The sequence below is a fragment of the Prinia subflava genome, chromosome 1, assembly GCF_021018805.1.
Source record: "Prinia subflava isolate CZ2003 ecotype Zambia chromosome 1, Cam_Psub_1.2, whole genome shotgun sequence".
Taxonomy (NCBI): Eukaryota; Metazoa; Chordata; class Aves; order Passeriformes; family Cisticolidae; genus Prinia; species Prinia subflava.
In genome coordinates, this window is record NC_086247.1 from 86,496,973 (window position 1) to 86,519,659 (window position 22,687).

Here is a 22,687-nt window from a genome sequence, read left to right on the forward strand (position 1 = left end):
ACTTTAAAATAAAGCTGTTGATCTAAGGTAACAGAGTCTCAGGGTCATTTCCTATAAGTATATACATGATCCCCTAAGCAACATTTTCTAGTTCTCATTCATAATTAAACCAATGTATATGATCCAAAATACGAGAGAGAAAATACTTGTGGCCACAACTTATCTGACACCTTAACTTCCCACCTAACAGACACAACAGGTCTGTTCAATGTCAGACTTCTTGCACTGGTATGTCTTTGACCTCATCACAGAGAATGTGATCTGCCAGCAGCCCTTCTCTTTCCTGTGCCAGTACACACACAGCTTCTGGGTTTTTCTTTACCTCAAAGGCTATAGACAGCAGCTGCTTTATTGGTAGGAAGAAGTTGTTTTCCAAAGGCAATGTTCAGGTATGAATCACACTAATCTGGATCCATTTTATCATTCCGGTGTCCTCCCTGTCCCCTGCTTTGATGGGGTCTTGAAAATACAGGAAAAAGAGAGGGGAAAACCCCACTTGCACACTCCTGTAGTGACTCCACCAACTCCTCCATTTCTCTGAGGGATTTTCCCCTCCAACCCAGCACTCTGGTGCCTTTATCTCCATGTGCATGGAAGTCCCTCCCTACCTACCTCAGAGAAGAGTGCTGTGCTAGAAAAAGGCTGTGTACTCTTTTCTGAAACCACACGCTGAGCATGGGTCAGCACCCGAAAACATCACCTCCTCCACCTGCTGCTCCACTGGGTGACTGACATCAGGACACACTACTGTGTCACAGCTTTTGCAAGCATGTGCAGAAAAACTGCCCACAGAGGAAAACCCTGAACTTGGGGCACAGGAAAAAACCTGTGCTTTTACATGCTAATGTAAAACACTAAAATCCTCTGAACTGAGGCACCTTGATGAACAGTAAATTGTTGTATTTTAACAGCCGTAAAAAAGAAAAGCTATTAAAAGCCTTAGTCTAAATAGTTTTTAAGAGACGTAAAAAATGACACAGAAAAGCCCCCAACCCAATATTTGTTGCTTTACATCTTCATTTAACACTTATTTGGATACTTCCAAAAAGTCTAGACTGTAATATGAATTTAATAATCTTAAAGGTTTGGCTCCAGCTGAATATATCTTCATTAGGGAAATGTGTCTTATTTTGCTCTGATTAAGCAACAGTTATTGTTCTTTGCCACTGTTATTTGAAAGAGAAAGCCCCTAGAATGATCCCCAGTAAAGCAGTCATCCCAGCTAATCATATTCCCCTCAGAAAGAACCCAGGAAGCTCAGACAGGGTTCTTTCTTAGATGTCCACTAAGTGTTTAATCCGATTCAATGATTATTTGTAAAAAATCCCATAGTGCCAGTGATAACATCTCACACTCAAATTAATGGCCAGAGATAAAGCAAAAGAAACTCCTTGAAACCTTTTATATTGTTCTCAGTAAAGACAATAGGGTAGATCTTCTCAAGGCTGAGGAAGAGTTAATCCTCATAAATCCTATTAAAACCAGTAGGCAAATCCCTAGGAGGCATTTGAGAATTTCGGCCCTGACTTGTTATCTTGTTGCTCTCACACGGGACAAGCCGCAGACCATGAGGGATCGCTCACTGTCACGGACAGGCGTTCTCACTAGCCAGGAGAACGCTGGTACTTGGCACAATGATATTACTCAACATGCAAATTAAATATGGGTAATATGCCACGGGATGAAGGCTCTGTAATAAACTGTCCAAGGATGGAAACGCCTCCCACTGTGTTTCCAGAGTACCATGTAATTTACAGTCACTGCTGTGAGTTCTGCATGAGAATATTAATGACTACATTTCTCAGCAAGAAATATTAAAATCATTATTACCATCTGAGACTGTAGTCTACAGGCTCAAAAGAAAGGGGATTCACTGAAAAAGACATTATTTTCTAGCTAGGAAAAAGAAATTATGATCTTAATCCAGAATCTGCTTTACTAGCATATCCTAAAAGTAAAAACAGAAATAGCTGCTTAAGTAAAGCATAGCTAAACATGAGTTAAAGTCCTAGAATCACATTTTTTTCTTCTTTTCAGTAAGGTAACTTTCAGATTCCCACTGGCTTCTGGGAACCTTGGGCAGCTTCATCAACCAACACAAGGCCAGTTTGTGATTCTGTTCAGACATTTCTCTCAGCAAGAAGAATATTACCTCACAATTCAGACCGTCTTTACATGATCAGCTAGTGTGATAATGGCAACAAATTTAAGTGTACCTCTACAGTGTCACTGTTGTGAAAGGTGACAATAAGATGTGCCTTCTGTGTGTCATGCAGCAACTCCATGCTGCTGATTAACTTGGCCACACACTCAAGAGAAGTAAAGAAGGATAATTTACTTTAAAATCCTAATTTCAGCTATGACCACCCAGCCATCTTTTTCATTTCAGCTGTGACCACAGTCATAATATGGGAGAGCTAATCAGCCTGGCACAGCAGCAGACCTCTGCTCTAAAGAAACTTTGCTATCTTGTTAAGTCAGCTGACAACTATACCATCAGAATTTGATATTCCCAACTACTTTGAAAAGAAAGGTCTCTGTATTTTATTATGGATGTTGACATACTCATGTGGTGAGCTGGGAACTCAATAGGAAAAGGGAATTTTTAAGGTGATACAAACAAAAACCCCAGAAATAAATGTTGCAAGAACTGAAATGGGGAAGTTTTATGAACATTTTCAACTGATATATTTACAAAAATACACATTAGCCATACAAAATTGAAATGTGGGGACCATTGCAGTCCCAAAGCTGTTTTACATTACTGTGTTAATTTCCGTATTCTATCAGTAATGGACCAGACTGAGCCAAAAAAAGTGGATCTCTCCTATGACAAGATGCTAACAACTAGTCAGAGAACTCTGACCCCAGAGTAATCAGACATGAAAACAGGTATTTCTAGGAAAAGCTAGAAGTACAGAGTGAGCCTGGAGTCTTGTTTGACCAAGGTGATAAGCTGTTCTTCTGAGGAAGAAACTGGTGGAAGCAGATGGCTGAGCAAAGCTCAGTGAACTGCCAAGTGCATGCAGGACCAAGGACAGCTTGTACAGTTTGTACAATGTGACTCAACATGTTTTACCCAAACTGAGATGGTCAAAACTGTCTCAGATGAAGATGATACTGGGATTTCCAGAGCTGCAAGAAGCCACAACAGAAGACATGTATTCTGGACATCTAAAATCTTTAATGGAAGAATAGGTCACTCTGAGTGGCTGACAGCAGCTTTGCAAGAGACACCTAAGACACAAGGGTAACTGGGAAAAGTTGAAGGGTACATGTACACAGGCTGGCACAGACTCAAACTTTTCACTGTCCATGCTCCATGTTGGCTGGGTGTGGAGCAGTGGGGAATTCACGTAAATTCGGCTGTGGGTAGAGAAGGTGAGGCTGTCAGCCCTAATTTATATAGGTGTGCCCTCAGACACTCTGCTTCATTCAACATTTTACTCTCTGGCTGCAAAAAAAATACATTAGAAAAACAGGGCATGCTGTGGTCATCTGTCCTTTAACTAAATATACGTTCATAAATCATTCAGCACTTGGAGATACTTGGTTCCTGATTCTTATGCATGTCAAAACCCATTGTAGCTTTCTTGCAAGGGCAAAGGAACTTTTCTGTTGCTGATGGCACAACAAGGCCATAAAGAGGGGTCTGAGTACCAATAAGAAATGAGTCTACAGTTTTTTAAGGTCAGACTTGGTTCCTGACCTGTGGTGAAGCACTCTATTTTGCTGTAGCAGTTAAAATATGAGAAAACAAGTTTATAATAAGTGATGGTGGCTGTTCATAGCTCAGATTCTTGGGGTGGGGGGAGGCGGGGGCAGAACAGAAGACACAACTGAAGAACTTGAAAGTAAGGTTCCATTAGCCAAGGAGTACATCCAAGCATTAGTCTAAAAAGCTAACAGCCCTGACTGAGGGAGGGCAGAGGAGGAGTTTGTTTTTTGGTTTTTTTTCTCTGAACTAAATAACAGAGTAGAATCCTCAGTGACTTGCAGAAATCCCATCTGCTCCAATGGTAAAATCGACATTCCCACTCCTTACAGTGGCTGAGGGCAGGAACAGGACATAATGAGCAAGAAATGAGAAAGTTTTTGAGAATTTTTACCTCAAGCTGGCAGCATTTTGTGTTGCTGTTTCGAGGAGTCCTTTGTTGTTCTCATATGGCATAAGGTATTGAACATCAAATATGTTTAAAAGGACTAAAATTCAGAAGAGCTCTACAGCTAAGGTTTATCACCCTAATGTTCCTCTTTAAAGTGTCCCTGCAGTGCAGAAGGTGACTTTATAAACACAGAGTTTTTGTGTGACATTCATTTTCCTTTTCACTTTCATGTCAGCTTCACTGCATTTTACACAGCTACACTTCCAGGTAACCCTCAGCATGGCCATACCAGTGTGGCTTAAAAAATCCAACCTGTAATTTTTCTTTTTTTCCTCAGAAGTATTTTTACCTTCTTTAGAGATCATTTCAATAGCCCAACATAATTCCTAATTCTATATCTAGCAGTTCAACTTATTTTTGTACAAAAGAGCAAGGATAGACACAAATAGTCAGCCAAGCAGAGCAGAAGGCTAAAGAAACACATCTGGAACAAATGCTTCAGGAAAGTCTCCCCTGGTAATGACATTAACCTGAACAGCCAAAGAGACATTTGCCTAAGCCTCAGGTTGTGAAATTTCATTTAGTTTTCACTCATCACCCTCATCACCTGTTTTCAAAGTCACATGTTTGAAGCGAGTTACCTAACTCCACATCTGGGCTCACAAATAACTGGGATGAATGACAGAGGCACTAAACCCCGCCACATTCACAAAAGAACCCAGAGGGTTAGACACAATAAAAGCTGTAATAATAGAGTCTTAGCTGAAATATTCAAAAGTGAGTTGAGGTACTAAATGACCATCTTTATCTTCTGTAAGTGCAGAGCATTTGCCTTGAGTAAAGCAGGCTCTTCGGAGAGCATAAGTTGAGCAGTTGATATCACAGATGGTTTTTAACATGTTGGTCCATAGCCTGAGAAATGCGGTTTATATTTTTAAAACATGGCCGTATCTAATGAACTTGTTTAAATATTAGGCAGAACAGCAAACATGAGTTGGAAGTCATAGAAGAGAATATGACAGGATGCAGACACAGGAGCCCATGGTGGGAATGTACTATAAACCAACTCATACGTTTTAGGATAAAAGTTAATATTGCCCCAAACCAGAGTTTTCATTTAGCTCATTAAAAAGATGCACAATGCTACAAACTTCACAGGTAGATCTAAAGCTGTGAGAGGGGTTGAACTTGCATTAGATTTAGGGGGCAACAGAATTTAGTTTTCAGTCTTGTTCTCTCACAAACAAATACATGTACAGTAAATATATATGCACTGTTACATATTCACTTTTCACAACTTCATCTTAAAGTAGGAGGATGCTTTAAAAATGCATTAAGCTTGACAGCTGGAAAAAATTAATAATAATAAGGCTGATCTAACATTTTAGAGTACAGAAGATTTTATTTCAACTTGAGAGAGATATTGAACTTCCGCCATGGAAGATCAAGACCATCAGTGCCAAGAAATGGAAAAGCTGGTAGACAAAAGCAGAGCATGTTTCAAATGTTGCTAGAGCATTAAAATGTTAATAGTTGACCCACATGCAAGGCTCAAATCTAGAACTATGAGTTGCAAGAACAGCATACGTTGTTTCAAACAGGGCTTGGTGTCATTGCCCTGTCTGTGGACCGGTAAATTAGTCACGCTGTTCCAGTATGAAAGACTTTGACATCCCCCAAAAAAAGTACTTGCAAAACTGAGGTTTTTTGTCTGGTCAGTTATGAAATCAGGAGCTTGCTTTCGCACCACTGTGAACTATGGCAGCCACATCACTCCTCAGGCTTGCGTCGAGTTTTACCCTTGAGGTCACCGTGGTTTTTTGCTCTGTTGTGGGGCAATGCATCCGGGTTTTCCTGCTGCACAGTTAAGGCCAGAACACAGAAATGTGCTGTGGCAGCACATCACAGAAGAATTACTCATTCCCTGGGTTAAGTACCAAAAGGTCTTTATCTTAGGAGTTAGGTCTACTAGGACCAAATAATGGCAAGCAGGTTATTGCCTTATTCCTGTGCAAAGCAGAGAATGAGTTTAGTAGATTTGTCTCATTCCTCATCTGCTTGTCAGAAAAGCTGAGCACAAGCTAGTATCCTTCAAATCTTCTGATGTTCAGACTGGAGATAAAAGGATCAGAAGCATGGCAGTCCAAATTCAGAGAGACAGAGCCTGAAAATGCATGTGCACAGCCTTTACCTTAGGTGCACTCATTTCCAAAGCAAAATTTTCAATACTGCAGACACCAAACTCAAAACACACTTTGAAAACAATTCTAAATAGCGACATTGCATCACTGCAGCTATTCCTGTGCTGTGAGATGCAAAAAAAGAGAAATGATTCAGAAATATCACTATCAAACCTATTCATTACAATGCTTTTTTCTTACTTCACCATGTTGTCCCACTTGGAACTCATAAAAACAGTGAGGTTGACAGGATTAGGACACTGCCTTGGAACATGACTATTCCGTTTGAGCAAACACCATGCAGTGTTCCCTTTACCTCGTGCACAGTTTCTTGGCATGTGTCTTAAGTACCAGTCAGCTGCTCTTCACATCAGTGTAGAGTAGGGGCAGAAGCACTGAAATGCAGCCATCCCATTTTCAAATTTCTGATCCATTCAAGACTGCCAAGACACAGGCTTTATACTGCTGCTGAGGCCTGCTGATTTCATGTGCTACTGCAGCTGCATGTAGCCCACAGACGTTCTGAACCCATCAGCCCATGTAAAGGAGATGAGTTGCTCTTGTTTGCCTTCAGTTTTGGCACCAAAGGAAATCACAGGTAGATGCTGAGGGTATCTCACCTGACTTCTCCAAAGGGTATCCAAAACAGCACAAGTAGCAAAGTCCACTAGTGGGCTTTCAGGATTTTTCATCGGACTAGGGGCAGGTAGTATGACTAGTTACTGAAGTTCCATGGGTAACAGCAAATTGCCACTATGTGAAAATGAAATTCTCTTCTGACAGGGCCAGAAGATGCAACGCTGACTCCTGAGAACGGCCAAAGCTCAGAAACTTCGCTCCTGTTACCAGAGGTGATGGCTCTGGGTGTGCTTTGGGAGAGCAGCACACAGGGATGGAGTCAGCATTCCCTAAGCTACTGATTCACTCCCCACTACCAGTCTGGATGGAATCTGAATGGGTAAGGAAGCCATACCATTCACTAGGTAACTGTGTCCAATTGGAAAATTAGGCCTTCTCTGTTTATGACTAGGAATGTAGACATTTTCCCTAGAATCCACCTTCTGGTGGTGGGCAGACACCTTGCTGCAGTCACCTGCACGAACTGATTTAAAATAGTGCATGTTCCTTCCAGTGTCACTGTGATGCTTGGTCCCACAGTTTTAACAGGTCTTCAAGACACGACTCCTCTGCATATCTGTAACACGCACACTCCAGTTCCACATAGCTGTTTTCTTTCAGTTGCCATCAAACAGCCCTTCTCCACACCTCCAAAAAAATAAAAATAACAAAGCCAACCCCACTTATCTTAAATGGCAACTTCATGCAAGGTTTCAACCCGAGGTTATTTTTTTCTACCAGTTGTTTCTTTGAGAACAGATGGCGTTTGCAATGGTTGAGGATATATCCTATTTTTAAGTGTCATATGTTTTTACTCTTCTGCAATGGACTCAGCAATCAGAGGAAAATGCCACAAGATATGAGCTTTTTACATGATATACAAACCACGCTGTCTCATGCCACTCAGGAAATTATCTCCTATTGCAAGTGCCCAGCAGCCAGGGTGCCTGTATCCACCCTTCTGGTGCAACATTTCCTGCCAGTAATGGATAAGGAACAACCTGCATCCGGCAGTGCCAACTCAGCAGAGCACCCAAATATTAACACAACAAAACTGGCAGTGAGAAAGTTTAAAGTTACATATCATGCCATGATCTCTAGCACATGGTGTCCCAGGGAACAGTCGCATCTTCCACCACAAAATTCAGTGTGATGAGAATACCTCATTAGTTGCTTGATTTTCTTTTTGGTATTTTCTTCTGCACACATCATATTTTGACAAGGTAGCAGCTGCCCTAGAACAGGAGAAGCAATGAAAAATGGAGTCGAGATCTGGCATGCTATTTAGGTTTGTTGTTTCTTATACTGCAAATTTGTAGGATAAAGTCAGTCTGACTTTGCAAGTAACTGCAAGCTCAGTCTCTCTCTGTTTTGATCCATCTGCACAAGAACCCACTCTTATAATGGAAAGCCACCTAAAAAAATCTGTGTTTAAGCTTTTAAAACCTGCCAGAGAGATTAGATCATGTTCTGGACTTTGCTAACATGGCTAAACAGCTCCTGGGTCAAACCTGGCCTCTGCCCAGCAGAGGACAGTTCATATCGATTTGCAAAGGCCTGGGTGTACCTGCAGTTAGTATTTGAAAGTAGCCACATGAACAGGGAAAAAATGCTGCTGTGAATGCTTAAAAGGCATTTTAAGGATTTAAGCACAGCCACGGTGACTCATTCACCAAGGAAACACAAAAGTTGACATCTATAAACCTCTGCCAAAGGCCTCTGGGATGCCACTGGTACCACAAGCACCTCCACTTTGGTTCACGCTCCTGAATAATTTCCATCTTCTTTGTCTGTCAGGCTGAACACTGAAGCAGCAGCAGCTCAAAGGCAGTGCTGCCTAAGGCATCTCTGGCTGCCTCCCTCTCTCACTGCCACCCCCTCGGGGCTCAGCGGGCCCTGCAGGGCAAAGGCTGGTGTCAGCGGCTTGAGGAAGTGACAGTCGATGGCACTGGGATGGATCCCTGTCAAAAAGACTGAAATTCAGGAGAAAGGAAAACTAAATCAATCTGGAATCAAACTTCTTCTGTTAATTCAAGCAAAAGGAGAATGAGAGAAGGGAACTTTCCACCTGTATGATTCACACAAGTCAGTGAGAGTCAGGGGTGGAGAGTCTCTTACTGTATTCAACTAAGACACTGGACACCAGGGCTCGCCTTTCTGATGAAACAGGAGCAGGATTTGATTTTAGAGAATTTCCCACCCACCAAACTATTTTGAAGTCAGAAGCTGGAGGACTTTTGAGTCTCTCCTGGTTCCTCTTCTTCTAACAAATTGGGGGTGACTGTTCCCTGGCTGCTGTGATACCAAGTTATTCTCACTCTCTTTGGCCCCATGAATACGCACTGTTTGCCAAAACCCCAAACTGATCTTCTGCTCTGCTTTCCTGTCACATGGAACAATGAGAGATTTTTAGATGCCTACATCATTTGGAAAAATAGAATGGAAACATTTCTGAGAAACTTACTCTTTGCTTACTTCTGCATAGTTTTAAATCAACAATTTCATGTAACAGAGAAGTCTCAGAAGGAAACAAAATAAGATGTATTCCTAGAAAAATGAAGTTGCTTTACCATAAATACCATAGGCAAAATATAATAAAACCTCTTGGGTACCCTTCCAGCCAGCTTAGAGAGTCCAATCCCTTAATGCCAAAGTTTAATGTCTCTGCCATTAGGCTGGGTCCTCAGAGTATGTCACAGTAAGTTTGAGTGAGCACATGTGAGACTTGCTAGCAGGATAAATGTCCTTCTGGTCTCACAGACACTTATTTTCTTGCTATTTTTCTACAGCACTTTAAAAGCCAGTCTTGCTAGATACTGATCTCCATACTAGCGCTATTTTGTAGCACATTGCTTTGAACTTATGAGGCTATTTGTCAAAGAAGGTGCTCAATAAAGTCAGTCTTAAGAAATCACATAACCACAGAGAGCAAAATCTGAACAAAATTTCCCATTTCAGGCAAGCTGCAGAAGCTAGTTCCCTTCCTTCTGAAAGACCAAGCGCATGGTCCATAACCCTCAGTTCAAAGACATAAAGTGTTGCAAATTCTATCCCCCAAAACAGTCGGGAGATGCCTGTAAAAACCCTAATTCTTTTCCATGGATTGTATACTCCAGGATCCAATGCTCAGTTACACGGTGTTTTCCCACAGTTCCCAGCCTCCTTCAGTTCATAGGATGAATTCAACTTTGGACACAAAGGGGGGGCATGTTAAAGCAGACTCTGTCTGATAAGGCTTACAATCACAGAGGTTGGGAGATGTGTGGTGCTTCCCTTTGATGATAAACCTGGAGATAAGGTACCTATCCAAATGAAAGGTGCCATGGACTGCTTTCCTGCATACTCACATAGATCTGGAAGCTTCATAGGATAAAGCAAGAGGCCCTCTTGTTGCCCTAAATCCCTTCCTGTCAGGTCATTAGGAGAGTGTGGCAGCAGAAAGGAAAACACACTTATGTGCCAAGTCCTGTATATGGGAACCTCTGGAGCTGTGACTGAAGTCCACACAGAAGTTATGGGAATGCTACAGGTTTTGTGGAGAAACTTCTCTTGTTCAGGCCCAGAGGTCCCTCACCCTAAAATTGAAAAGTGTTGAGAGAGGCTGATATTCAAAAGTGCCCATGGTCAACATCAAAGAGGGGCACAGCCAAAACACCTGACCTGGAGGAGAGCTGTAATTCCAACAATAAATTTGACAGAGAGATGGAGAAGTTTCCTAAATTGCCTTGAAAGGGTAGGCTTGTAGTAGTGGCAATTCTGTGCCACTCTGAAAGAAAGTATTTCACCCATCTCTGGGTTCAGCTTTTCTACATCACAGAGCTGCCCAAACCCCTTTCTAATCCAGCATCCTCAATGTACTCATGTTTCATTCTCCAAGTGTCCATTTTGGGACATTTGGTACATGGATAACATAGCGATTCCCACCTCCCACTGAAGATCAGTGTGAGTGTTGCTTTTAATGTGAATGCAAGAAGAGAAAAAAATTCTAAGTACCTTGGTCCCTTATAACCCAGACACAGAATCACAGACCAGTGGGCACATCAGGCAGTAACAGCTGTAAGATCTGCATCTTAGTGGCTCACATACAAGGACAGCTCACCTCAGTGGAGAGCTAGCTGTGTGCAGAAATCCTCTTGTGTCCATGAACAGCGTACAAACGATGATCAGAGCACTTCCAGTCCCCTGAAGAAGGCCTGTATTCAGTGCAGGGTTCAGAGGACGTGTATGAAGTAATGTGAAGGAGAATAAAAGGAAATTAAAAAGCACAGTCCACCTGGATCTAGGTTAGAGAGAAAATACAGTGTGATCACCTACATGAAGACTCATTTAATGTAAACACACGCACAGAGCAGAGGAAAAGGATAGGGGACAAATCAGGAGCTTGGACAACTGAATTTAAACCAGGCACATCTAAACATTTAGCATCTGGTCTTAAGAAGACATTTAAACATACATATACCTACACTGAAAACTGATTCAGACAACCCCTACCACTATGAAATAAAAATATATATTTACATTTCTGCAAATTTTCAGCCAGGGCTACTCTAACTTAAGCTCCTTTCCCCTGTGGACACAACTCATACACAGTATACTTAAACAGCCCTAGTCAGTGAATTAAAACCACTGCTTTATTTACAATTCTGTAGCAAAGGATTCACTGTAGATATACGTCAACTTTTCCATTAAATATTCATCATTCAGTGGTTTGCTCCTGCTGCCATAAGGCAATGCCATGGCAGTACCAGGGCTTAGATAACAGCAACAGCTTCCTTAGGATTACTAAGAGTATCCACCTCTGCAATAATGCGACCTATTTAGCAAGAACATGCACTTTGAAAATGACTTGATTTTCCTTTCAAGTAGCACTTTGACCTAAAGTGCATCATCAAGTACTGAAGCCTCTCTGATTCTACAGTCACTGGTTCACTCCTAGGATTGGTCAAGTTCAGTGGGTGGATGGGCAGAGGTCAGTCATAAGAGGTTCAACAAGGTGAAATGCCCATTCCTGGCTGTGGGTCACAGCAATCCCATGCCAAGCTACAGGCCTGGGGAACAGTGGCTGGAAAGCTGCCCAGTGGAAAAGGACCTGGTGGTGCTGCTTAACACAAGGAGGTCAACAAAAAGGCCAACCCTGGCTTCCTGGCTTGTGTGGCCAGGAAAGGACCAGGAAATAGTGTGGCCAGCAGGACCAGGGCAGTGATCATCCCTCTGTACTCAGCTCTGGTAAGGCTGCACCTCAAATCCTGGGTACAGATTTGGGGCTCTCACTACAAGAAAGACATTGAGGTGCTGGAGCATGTCCAGAGATAAACCCAAGATGTCTGTAAATAATAACATGTACTGGCTCACTCACTACTGAAGTACCAGTAAATGCCCACACATTTTATACAGTAAGAGTATGGGAGATACTGCTTTTGTCCTGAACATGGAGCTAACCATGTAGCTGGAAAGCCTAGAAACATTTCTACCAAGTTTCAGATACTCTACATAGATATATTTTCCAGAGTCTCGCTTCCCTCCCCCCCCCCCCCCCCCCCCCCCGTTGGTCTTGCTCAGTCATACACAAAAGCAGGGAGTTTTATTTCAGTTGAAAACTGAACAAGATCTTGTTTCAGGCACTTAAATACAAGTGACTGGAAGCAGTTGCCTCTGAAATCTTATCACAAAGAGCCACAGAGCTGTAATGATCTGGATTTTTCTCTTAGGTCATGTTATACCACATACATGGTTTATTACACTAATGTGTCTTCCTGAGCTGTTGGGACAGGTTACAAGAAGGCATGTGTTCAGCAGCCACACATCAGCTGCCTGATGAGAGCTCTCTGAGTCAGCCACACTGAACTGGCGACTTCCAGCTGTACAGGAATATCTATTAAAACAGATGCATAAGATGGATAAGGTCCATGCTGGCTTTAATGCTGGCTTTTAGAACAACAAAGGAGAAACTTTTAAAACTACTAGAAGAAATTCCAGTGTGTATTTGCCAGTCTCTGGTACCCTGCCACCATTAATTTTTGTCAGTGTTAGATGACTGTTGTGACATTATTTAGTGGAATCTGGGTTAAAAATGGTCAACATATTCCCCCACACAAATACTTCTACGAATGTGTCAGAAAGGGGAATGAAGTGATTAGAAATATCTCCACCTAAGCAAGCACTGCTTGGGATGTTTGTTCCAAGCTTGTCACACTGCCCTATGCTGCTGCTTTCAGAAGGAATGATATCCATCCTACAGCCAACTGCAAAATGATTTCTGGCTTTCAAACTCTCAGAGGAAATACTTTCCAGTCTGTTCCTGAAACCAGTCAATACTGCAGTACACACAATTGCTTCTAACACAACTTCACGAAGAGCAGGTGTAGGCACTGGGTGAGGGTTATCAGAAGATGACCCCTTTCTAGCTGGAACATAATATTTTTTGCCCAGAAAACTGTTTAGTTCTCTGCTGAGGACACTGCTGGGACTGTATTTCTGCTTCGATAAGAATCCTTAGTGAAGAAAGAAGTCATGAAATGAAAGTATGGAAGTTGAACACATCTTTTAGAAAACCACTTTGAACTGATGTCTGTGTTGTGCAGAGGATTCTGTATCCAGAGGTTTCTCTAACTCTAGTTTGCTGTGCAGTTCCATCATTGTGGAATATCACGAAAGACACAACCATTTTGTAAATGGGAGCCAAATAGTTCATAATCAAGATTTATCTGCATGGACAAAAAGAGTCAAAGAGAAAAAGGAGCCTGTCAGCCACAAGAAACACTGACCCCAGAACATCAGGTTCGTGTCTCTGGGGGCCTAAACTTTTAATGAAGTTTTTTTTTCTCATGACAAGAATTCTATGTAATGTAATAAAAATTACTTTTACTTTGAAATGTACTAAAAATGTTCAAACAACATCCTCTTCTGGAAAATATAACCACCCTGTGTTCACTGCAGAGCTGTCAGAGCTCCGAAGTCCATCATCACTTGCCATCATGGGAACACCAGGCACCCAATCAAAATCTAGCTGAGAGAACAGAGGATGAGGAGCCAGGCTGCACCACAGACTGTAGCAGGGACATAGCAAGGTAGAGACACTACCCTTGCTCACACAGGGTACATACCTTTCAAAGGATTTGAAAAAGCCACATGCATGGTTTGTGCATGTTCACCAGGGAAAGGCATGCCCTTAAACCATGACAGAGCTCATGACAGGCAGCTCCTGCTGTCAGAAGGGAACTCGGCAGGCAGGAGCAGTGACCGCGGAAAGCAGCTGGCCCCAGTCTGCACACTCTCACCCTGATCCCTGCCCTGGCACCGGCAGCAAACCTGATTTCCCCAGGCACTGGCAGAGGCAGAGCAAGCGATGAAGACATGACCATTTCGCTGTGCCCTTGGCAGGCTGCTGCTGCCCAAGGCAACAGCCCACATCACCTGCGCTCCCAGCTGGCCCCGTTTGGAAGTCGGTTCTCTGTTACGTCTTCAAATGACTCTATTAACACCTCAAAGTCATTTGGGCCCCACCCAAGGTTTGGAGAGATTTTAGCAGTTGCCTTGACTCATGGATGTGCAGACTAAATGCAAGTATCATCCAGGAACATTAAATCCCACACACAATTGTGACAACTTTGATATTATTGCTTAGAACTGTGCTCACTTGAGTCATGCTTTAATGCAGTCATTAGTATTTTCATGGAAAAAGGCATATTTCCCTCAACCCTGTTTCACAGAGTGGAAAGCACACAGGAAGGATTTATGTCACATAAAAATAAATTGCTATTTGCATGTCAGAAAATGGCTGTGGAAAACAGAAATACTTCAATTATTCAGAGCAGAAAATAAACAAAAGTGAAATTTTTCCAATTTTTAAAAATAAATAGGTTATTTGCAAGTGATAGCTCCATTTGCCCCCTCACAAAACAATTGCCATATCCTTTTCCTGTATGGAGTATAAGTATCAAGTCTGACACACTGATTTGATTACTGTGAGAATGAGCAAAGCAATGAGCTTTTACAGCCAAAGAGCCTTGAATTCAATCTAACCTGTAGAGAGATACTCCATCGTGTCTTTGAAAACTTGCCCAAAAATATTTTTTTAAAAAAAAAAGGAGAAAAATAGTGTTTCACAATTTGTTTTGAGAGAAAAAGAGATGTTTTTCCTTCTTAATCAGAGACCTGAAGATGCCAGCTCCTTTCTTACACATTACTATGTCATTAGAACACAAGTTCAGGGCAATTATCCTGGTAAATGTGACTAAATGCAATCTAAGACACCACAGTGAGAAAGAAGCCCATAAATCTCACTGTTAAATTATTTACACGGCTGTTGCAGCCAGACGTGCCTGTTGGGTGGGGATGAGATTGCTGCTCTGTAGCCTGTGTACTCAGTTTGGGAACATGGGTCAGTGTCTTGGCCTGCCTTCTCCACCACTTTTCCCCATATAAAGAGGGAGGAATAGTCCATCCTGCACCTACTGATGTTCCAGTGCAATTATTTCCCCCATTGAATGGATAGGGTCCAGCCTTGACTTGACCACTATTGTGAGGAGCAACAGCCTCCCCCACTTCCCAGACAGAATGAGCTCACTGTAAATTTAGCTCATTCTTTCTTATTCTGGAAGATTTTAATGAGGATGGGGAAAAAATAGTGAGCACAGATAACAAAAATGGTGTTTTGTGCAGAAAGTCACTTCAGTATTAGTTTGATGGAGGGATAAAACAGTAGACTCTGGATGGTGGAGTTTTCTGCTTCATCATCTATTTTTCTTAGGGTAACAAACAGCTAGCCAAGTGCTCATTAATGGATAGTGACAAGTAGTTTCCTGTGGTCTTAAAACAAAACATCAGTTACAGAGAGTGTTTTCAGTTCTAGAGGCCAAAACCAGTTCAATATCATTCAGCTGGTAGCATGTTTTTTGGGTGACAAGAAAATGAAGATATGAAAAAAAAATAGAAAAAAATAGAAAAAGAGAAACTATTGTGCTTTCTTCCCACTAGTTTGTTGCAAAATAGCCTAGACATTCAGTGTCCCTGTAAAACAAATGGCCCCTTGAAGAACTGTAGGCTGATCTTCATCTGACCCGATCATCTTTGTTTGGTAGGTCAGTAAAGGCTCAGGTCCCACAGATCAAAGCATAGAGCAGCAAGAAGGCCAGGCCATAGCTTTAATGGATACTGCCAAGAAGGTTCATTCTTATCACCTTTTCTTTCCATTTGAACCCTTCTGCACTGACAAGTCAAGGCAGAGGAGATTTCAAACTAGTTACAAAAAAAAAATCACTTATGAAAGTCAGGAATTTTCCTGACAGAGTGGCAGAAAACACCCCATACTCCTAAACCAGCCCATTTTTCCCTTCACTTGAAATGATCTTTGTGAAAAAGCAGACACTGTGCTAGCAAGTGTTATAAGGCTTGTTCCTCACTGTAACAGACAGAAGGAGGAACTGGTTGCAACACTGGAACATGGAAAATGACAGCAACCTAAAGCTGTATCTCAAAACAGAAAAATCAACATTTGGGGGTTATTAATCTGAAGAAAACCAAGAAGTCTTCCTAGATGCCCTTGCAGGAAGGTTTTTGGGTCTCTGATAAAACAGAGTTACTGTATTTAAAATGGTGAGAAAAACATGCTGTTGAGCTGTGGGCACAGAGTGGACCCCCACAGCCTGGCTGTACAAACACATCCACACCTTTTACTCAGTTGATGGGAGGTTTGGAAAACTTGGCTGCAGAGAGCACAAAGTCATACCAAGCACACCCTGCTATTACAAGCTCCATGAAGCACTTCCAGTGGAAGAACTCGTTCTGATTTGCTTTTCACAAGCAGATTGTAGCATTTTCCAGACATGGTCTGAGAGGCCTCTGTGTCAGGCATCAGCTACTGTCACACAGCAGGGTTGGTTTTGTGGATCCCCTGTAGCCAGCATTAGAGCACCCAAGACCCAGAGCTCTATAGCTCAAGATGGGACTCAGACAGTTCCAAAGGTCCAGTTTAGGATCAATCTCTAGTCCCTCATCCTCTCCTTCACCAACAGAGACACACCTGTACAACAAGGGAGCAGTACAACTGCATCTAAACTAACACAAAGAGGGTTCAATACACACACAAAAAAAATCCCAGAATAAGCAAGAAAGCTTTTTCTGGACAAGTGTAAGTATGTATGTAGACATATCCTTTTTAAACATGCTACATCCAGCTCCAGCAGGACAAGGGCTACCAGCCCCTTGCGCCCACTCAGGGTGCTCAGAGACAAAAGTCCTGCCCTTGTTGCTCACAGCCAAGCACCAGACAGCAACTAGGGGCTGCTGTGCAAGCACAAAATAGGCAGTGCACACACAGCCACAGCTGCTGGGCTGTTATGTGCAAGGCAGCTCATCGTTCATGACAGCTTTCTCTTGTCTCCACAATGCAACAGCAGGGACTGATTTTGTCTTTGCATGTGTACACTTGTTGAACTTACAGAGAGTGTGAAAACAAGAAACACAGCAAAAGGTGACTTTCTGTAAGTGGAAAGCTCTCTCCAGAAACCTGACTCCTCATGACAACACAGGTAATTGTTTGCTTCTGCTGTTGTATTTCCACAGCATCCTCATATGATCTCACCCCCCCCGTCCCAGCTGTGTGGTCATGCCATGACCAATAAAATAAGGCCTGTCAAGCCATTTCAGGTTCAGACTATCCTTATTATTCACCCCTGCGGATATTGTGCCTTTTAGATAGACGGGTGGTTTCGCAGGAACTGCATGGGTTATCTTGCTATAGTGTAACCACAGTGCCAACCACAAAGAAAATATTTCCGCCCACATGAATATTTAATAAAAGCATTTTCTTCCTGTAGAGGGAAGGCTAGCAGGGACCCCTGTGAGACTATCCTGAACCACACCAACTACAGCAGCACCACTCCACTCCAGTAAACATTGTCCATAGCTGATATATCTTAGAGGCAAGACTTATCAGTTAAAGTTTTATTACCTTATTCAGGGTGAGCTTACTGAAATCAGAAATTAAATATAAGGACTCCTATTAGTGTGACCTCTCCCCATCTTGGGTCAGATACCAGTGCAAAAAAATGCTCTCCCTTTTCAGTCATAAATTATGTGCTTAATTATCCAAATGTCAAACTGTGCTTGCAAATAACTAGGAAGGTCAGATCAGAGTGAGAAAGACCTTTGAAAGCCAGTTTCAGGAGCCAGTCCTTTCCACAGCAGACGTGAGTACATTACAGTTAGAAGTCACTGACACTTCTTGCAAGTTGCTTCTGCAAGGGCCATGAGCAAGAAAAGAACTCCTCTTCCTGCATGGAAACGTTAAGGGGCCTGGGATACCAGGATCTGTCCTATGCACTTGTAGGTAGACAGGATTGCAGTTCCATCAGTCTCCTATGTGAGCATGTAACATATGGAGCAGGAGGTAATCAATTTTCTGTCATTGTGGAGAACTGTTCCAACTGCTCATGACTAACTACCTTTCACACTCAGGACAATCTCAAGGGGAATAAACCCAACAGAGTGTGGAACAGAGGATGGGTTAAAGCACTGGGCATTTTCTTTGAAGTATTAGTCACAGTAGGAAACTAATAAATCAATATTGGATTGCAAAGGGCTCCATGCAGGGATCATGGGCCAAATTATCCTGGCTGTAAGAAGAGACTTACTTAATGAAATTCTTAATGAGAGTAAGTGTTAGAGTTCAAGGGAGACTCACCCTGAATTTTGCTCTTCGTTGGGTTTTGGTGGTTTTTTGGTTTTTTGTGGTTTTGTGGGGGGTTTTTTGTTGGGTTTTTTTGTTTGGTTGGTTGATTGGTTTGTTTTTGTTTTGTTTTGTTTACTGTAAACAGGCCAGGTCCATCTTCGCAGACTCAGAAGAATGCTGCAGACTTCAGCATGATTTGGATGGAGGCCAAGGTGCTTATAGAAAACATGAACTTTCAACGACAAACACACACATTCCCTGACTTCTTCTGTTGGCATGATGTACCTGGAAGCAACTCAGATGGAAACCACTGGCAAGATGCACTGGCCTTGCAGGCAGCCACGCTCCCCACCCAGCTGTAAGCCCAGGGAACCAGGACTGCTCCATACACAGACACCCAGCACAGCTGAACCAAGGAGCATCTGGGCAACCAGTGGGGCAGGAGTCAGATGCACTGCCTGGCAGGGCTGCCAAAAAAGCCCCAGATCTTCCACATATAGATTGCACATTTGTTTTGCCAGTTATGCCAGACCTAAGCAAACACTATGAAGCCCTTCAGGTAGGAAGAGGAAGGCTACAGTACAAAGCTTTCCAACCCTGATGTCACTGGAAGATGCCAGCTTCCTCACTGGGATAAAATCAAGCCAACAGGTCTTGCAGCAAACTGCTTTGCATCTCCAGGAAACACAGATGCAATTGCTTTTCCACCCAATGCTGTTCTTACTCTCTTTTCTCATTGCAGGGAGGCAGCACTCCTGGTTGTTTTTCCATCTGCATGAGCTTCTTTTGCTCTCTCCCGAAGTAGGTCAGTGCATAATATTCTCTACATCTCAAACACGTGCTAATTTTCTGTATGACTCTCCTATTCTCTCCAGGCTGTTTTTTCCCTGTTGAACTCAAACCCCACCCTTTTTGATAGCAAGAGTAGCATAGGCCCCAGATGTGCCAGCCTCTTGGCATTCATAAAGAAGTGACCCTTGAGCTCTGCATGCCACCACACAGAGGTGCAGAGGCTGCTTCTGCAGAGCAGAATTGGCACCCTGAACAGGACTGTGCCTGCACCATTTCTCCTCTAGCACCAGCTCAACATATCACCATACAGAAGGAGCAAATGAGGTCTCAGTGAACCCAAATCAAACATCCCATTTCCCAGGTGCTTTAAGGGACCATATGATTGACTGAAGGGATTTCACCGGGGCTGAAAGGAAGAATAACATTCCTTTGCCAAGGAAAAGGCACTACCTTTGACCATTTCATGTGTAAATAGTTGCTGCCTGTGCTTTCACTAAACCTCCAAGCTCATTAGAGCTTAAATGCTAACTCATGAGGAAAGCCCAGAACACAGAAACATGGCGAGGAGACATCACAGTTTTAATCCTTCATAGGATTAGGTTGTTTAAATTTGATGAGATAGAAGGAAAAATAAAGGATACACATGAAAAGACACCTGGTTATATCACCTCAGCAGTTCCATAAGTGTCTTTTCTTGTACTATTTTCTTCCCTTTCTTTTTTGAACATTTCTAGGGATCTCAAGTGAGTCAAAATGTCCTTTACTCTCACGCACAAGAGGAGCTGGAAAACATGTCACAGAAGTTACATCTTTGAAGAGTCAGGCACAAAAACCAGATTCTGCTGTAGCATTAAACGTAAATTACGCAGCACAAACCTTGAGCTTTCACCTAGTGCTGGCACTTTGCTTTTCTTTTCTCCAAACCTGCAAGCACTGCTTGGATGTGTTTTGTGCACCCCTGTCATCCATTCTCCAGGAAAAGAAAAAAAACCTCGGGGCACAAAGGTTCATTTAACAATTGAACAGAGAGAAGGAACTGGGTGAGAAATGCTGCCGTCAGATATGGGCAAATGAGAAGCCAAAAGGGAAGTATTGTGCAAAGTGTTTTGAGTGGCTGGGAGTGGTCAAAGAAAGTTGTGCAAGACTGAAAAGCAGGAAGAAACATGTGGTCTCTAAATGTCCATGTATCGGGAGAGGAAACAGATGATCGCCAAAGACACAAAAATTAGAAACAGAACAACTTGGACTCCTCAATTTTTTATATATATAACTTCTAATTTCCCCTCCCCACCAAGAAATTCTCTATGTGCTTGATTGGACCACTCAGTCCAAAACCAGACCTGAGTACTTACACCTCACATTTCTGTATGTGACCCTTTTCTCATAGATGTTGGGAATAGGACTTTTCCTAAAGATAGGCAGTAGATATTCATTATTTGTAACCATTGCTTTTCCAATTAAACTGAATGTAAGTGTTCATCTCTGAAAATTTAACCTAGAGGCTTTCATTCCACTCCCAACCAATAAAATGCATACAGGGAACAGGTTCTTCAAGGATGAGTGCAACAGTGAGCTAAAAAATAGCTGGATTTATCACGTCCTTCTTCTCTTTTTAATTAGGGAAAAATAAGAAGAAAGACACTGGAAGCAAAATCAATTAGCTGCTCTTGATTTGGCTTTTTGTTTAGTGACAATTTGACTCCTAGGACCAAATTATCCCTGGGGAAATAATTTCTCTTACTTGAAGGCGATTTCTCCAAAAGACAAGATGCTTACCTTTCTTTCTTGTTCTGTGTGCTTCCCTCCTTTTTTCTCTGAAATATCTTTAATTTCAGGGCATTTCTCCATTGGCCTTTCAAATGAGATCTTCAAAGTGAGGAGCACTTCCTCTATACAAGTAAGTTTCTTTTCATACCTATAATTTTAAAGCAAATTAGAAATTATCAGCAAAACACCAGGGAAAAGACATTTTGGATTACGCAGCATTCCAATTAGAACAAAGAGCAAGGGAGACACAGTGAGTGACTTGAAGTCTATGTGACAGAAAAAGAATGACCTTTCATCAGACCCATAATTGATTATTATAGTTCCCCCCTCCCATCTGCAAGCCAGTCATATTGCTAGGTATATTGTACATCAGCACAACTATTTAAGTATTCTTAATGCAAATCATAATTAAAAATTATCATTTCTTTTTTTTCCTTTACCCTAAAAGATCTTTAACTTTATTTGAAGCTTATGTCAAAATAAATTTTGAGGATTGTGGGTTTAGTGGAATCCAAGCTGTTTGGAATTTATGTTCTGCTTCTTGTTTTCAGCCCTGGTATTCCTCTGTAAGATTTGCCACTGGGAACTAACCAGGAAACCACTTCTGGTTTTTGGGGGTTTGGGTTTTTTGGGGTTTTTTGGGGGGGGAAGGGGGTAGGCAGTGAGGATCTTAAAAGTCACGTAAGAAAGATGAAATGACCATCAATAGTTCCCAAGGGGAAGACTGGAAATAGATCTTAATGCATCAGCTTTTCCCACACATTCAAAACCCACATGAAAATGGGAACCCACGCAGTAAAAGCCCTTATGAGCTTGTGCACCACTTAAAAATTTAACCAGTCCTTTAATGGAAAAAGATAACCTATTAAAGGCAAGAGTGCCCACCTAACAACGTAATGTTCACACTGCTCAGACTGTTGCGCCTTTCTATTTTCCTGTTAAAGTCCTTTCAGCTTTTTTCTTTTTATGTAGCAGCAACAGAGAAGCCTAACAAAGGTGTCGTTTCCCAGGAGATACCTCAGTCTCCTTGCTTGCCTGTACCAAGGGAACTGGGAGACACACAGATGTGACTGCTAGGCCATGGGGATGAGGTGCTGACAGCCTGGCAAAAGTAATTTGAAAAGTGAGCTGATCCACTGGCATTGTATTTCATAACTCTTCAGTCCTTTGTAATTTGCATATACTAATCCAACTTTCCACTTCCAGTGTGGGCAGCTCTCTTCTTCAAATTTTCCTCTGATTAGCATCACCTCAAGGCTAGCCATTGACCAGCCACTATAAAGAAACTTCTGGAAGGATAAAATCCACACCTCTTTTTTTCTCTGAGAATCCCCTGAAGGAATACAACCCGGAGCAAGGGAATACACTGCTGCTAGAGAGTAGCTGCGTAAGTGCAGCCCTCATGCCAGTGAAATATGGCTTGAGAGACAGTGGGAACACTCATCCCAGCTTAACATTCAGGAGAGGATTGCTATGTGAGCACATCCACCTTCCATTCTGGAGGCTGGCTGGGAGGTCACATATGGTGAATTATTGTGGCTCAAGTGATGAGT